General features: G+C 38.9%; 1 protein-coding gene across 1 annotated transcript in view; it reads right to left on the reverse strand.

Annotated features, from left to right (window-relative positions):
* The window catches only part of LOC118477868 (dual specificity protein kinase splA-like), a 23,310-nt gene extending 20,867 nt beyond the window's left edge, over nt 1-2,443 (reverse strand). The window contains exon 1 of the mRNA XM_035970402.1: nt 2,210-2,443. The gene's annotated coding sequence lies outside the window, so the exon portion shown is untranslated. The remainder of the gene's footprint in view (nt 1-2,209) is intronic.
* Between the last annotated feature and the right edge of the window lie 906 nt (nt 2,444-3,349).

Genomic DNA, 3,349 nt, shown 5'->3' on the forward strand with positions numbered 1-3,349 from the left:
GGGGTGTACGTTTATTAATAGCAACTTGGTTTTTTTAGGCGGGGGGTACTTTTATTGTCTGCAACGTAAATATTATTAAGGAAGACATCATGGGTATGTCACAAACAAGCATTAACCCTTGACCATTGCCTTTGTTACAATACTTTAAGCATCACCACCATTACCCCCACCACTTTGCCTGGGACTATAACAGTCACCACTTTAAATACCACAACCGTCATCACAACTTTAACGATCACCCTTACTATCCACCAGCTAACCATCATGCCATCATCACTTTAACCTTCACCACCTTCACTATTGTCACGTTAACAATCACCACCATTATAATAATATAGGCTCCCCCATCACTATCACCACGTTAACCATCATCACCCTATCATTACTTTAGCCACCACCTTCCCTATCGCCACGTTAACTGTCACCACCATTATATACTCCCAAACCACTTTAACCACCATCCACACAATGGCCACACTAAATTATCACCCTCACTATCACCACATTAAACGATCACCCTCACTATCACCACATTAAACGATCACCCTCACTATCACCACATTAAACGATCACCCTCACTATAACCACAAGAAACTGTCAACCTCACTATAACCACAAGAAATGATCACCCTAACTATCACTATGTTACCCATCACCCTCAATATCTTCACCATCACCATCCCTACCCTAACCATCTTACTAATTACCACCAAGTTAACCATTGCAATAAGTACCACCATTATCATCACTCCACTACTTTAAACGTCATCCTCACAATCACCACCTAAGTCATCATTACCGATTCTTTAATCACCGTCACTTTGAACATTACCCTAATCATCGTGACCTTAACCATAACCACAACCTACTTTTGATAATAACAATAATACCCCTTCCCCTACCCCAACCTCTACTATAACAATAACAGCGAAAGTAACAACTACATCAGCAACAGAATCACAACTGCTATGTTGAGAATATACAAAACAAAAGAATGCCATGCCAGGAGAAGAACTAGAATTACGATTATTACATTCGTTATTCTCTTAAGTGGATTTTAGCAAATACAGTGTACCGTACATCGAAAGTTGCATTAATTAACAACAGAAACACATATACACACAAAACTAACATTTGCAATAGCAGCAACATAACCAGGAGCAGCAGAAGAAGCAGCAGCACTTACAACACAAACAACAGCACTAACAACAACAGCAGCATCAGTGATAGTGATAAGCAACATTCAATTACCAGGCTTACTTGAGTTAAACTTGAACGAATGGTATTAGCCTACTGGTACAAAGATAGCCCAGAATATCATTTCGCCTATTTAAGTTGAAAGGAAAAATATGTCATATGAATAGAATGGAGTGCTTTTTAATACTACAACTTTTAACTGAAAAATACATGACATGGAATGATAAAAATCATAATAGATCTAGATCTATATATCATTGTGAAAAAATGTATGGTAATAAAGAGACACACATTTCAAAGACATACCTATGACACAGAAGCGATGTATTCTGAGTAACAAATAAAGCGACCACACAACAGAGGAGTTTTTCAGTTTCTTTTGTAACCGTGAAGATAAAAACCAAAAGGAAACTGAAATACAACCTTATTTATAGACAATAACGTAAAGCAATAATTACGATGTCACTTATGATTCAGGGAAAACCTGCCATAAACGATCTTATAAGACCATGAGCTCAATAAAAATAAAAGTTGGGGTGACATGCATCGTTTCGGTATTTTATCAGCACATATTTGTTTGAAGCTGACGACACGAAGGAGAAAAAAAACAAGCGCTTTTCACTGAGAGCAGAAAAGACCACTCACTAACAACCATTATTAGCCGGTAGAATTTATTGCCAAAAGACGTGAAAGTGAGAAACAGAGGATCCACGCAACAGAAAATTATTGCCACCACAACAGTCAAGAAAATTATGTGTGTCACTGAAATTTTAAAAAGATGACATAGACTCGCTCGTCTGTTTTTGTCACTGAAGATTGTTGCATCTCTCAACGTGCGGCGAGCATGCGGCAGAAGAGAAATATACCAGTAGTAAAAAAAGAGGAAAAAACAACATATACACACGCACACACACACAGGAAAAGTGAAATGACCGTTGTACTACTGCACGAGAGCACACAGTGGTCAACACACAAGCTCACAGTACAACAACAGTAACGTTTTATCACCTACCTGAACGATAAAGAAAGAGTATCCTGAAAGAAACAGTCCACGGCTGTAAACTCATTGACAAACACTGCCTTGCATTAGATGTTCTCTGATTTAAAAGTCCCGTCCGTATTATGCAAGTCGAAACATGCTCTGGCCTCAGTCTAGCCACTACAACACGACGCGAGCTGATTGGCTCGCGCGAAGACTAGGTCACGCCCCCTCGCCTCGCGCGTGTGTCGATAGTAAATCTAGCACTCTGTGTACTTTCACGGTTTTCGGCTTTCTATCATCTCTTCAAAAAACGAATCAATGAAGACAAAAACTTTCCGGCCAGAATACAAAGAATCTCAAGGTTTGCAGGATCGAACGAAGCGTTCTTTTCTAGAAATCGTCTTTCTTTCTTAGGCGGAGAGATGTGTATCGGGTCGTCATTTTTATTTTTAGAAGGGGGTTTCCAGTTATTCTCGGGGTCAAAGGGCTGGTTCAGGACAGCTGTATCTTCGAAAATAGAGGTTTATACCTCGCCCACAAGCTTGAAAATGACCCAACTATACATTTTAAACCAGGTAGAATTTCACTGAGTCGATCAATTTACTTAGCAGTAGGCATAGAGCGGTAAAAACAGACGTATCGCCAACGTGGAGGCTTATGTCATGCTTATAAACGGTATTTATTGAGTTATTGCCCTTGTACCGAGCTCCGCGAAGGTTTCTATTTTCCCATGGACGTAGGTTTGATATTCCGAAGCTTGAGCGCTGTGTTTCTTGAAAATAAAAGGCAGAAATTATAAACATAGTATTATAATCGTATATTCACGAATATTGGTTCAACATAAATGAATACAAACGAGCTTGATGTAGTACAAATCATTATATAACTCCTTTCGCCTTTTCGTCTTGTGATCTAAGATTAGATTGAAAATTTCGCGCGTTGAATATGTTACTGCTATCGATTTTCTCGTGATAATAGTGGAAAGGACAGACGTGTTAAATGAACGGACTAGAGTCTAGTGGTGGCAAATTCTGTGTCTCAGCTGCATATAAATTTACTTTTCATGTGTTAATTAAGATGGCTCGACAATGTATCATTTAGATGGGAAAGAAAATCGGGTTTTCTTCTCTCTCATTGTGAGATAGATTGAGGGGAAATAATATAGCCCCC

The sequence above is a fragment of the Aplysia californica genome, unplaced genomic scaffold, assembly GCF_000002075.1.
Source record: "Aplysia californica isolate F4 #8 unplaced genomic scaffold, AplCal3.0 scaffold00263, whole genome shotgun sequence".
NCBI lineage: Eukaryota > Metazoa > Mollusca > Gastropoda > Aplysiida > Aplysiidae > Aplysia > Aplysia californica.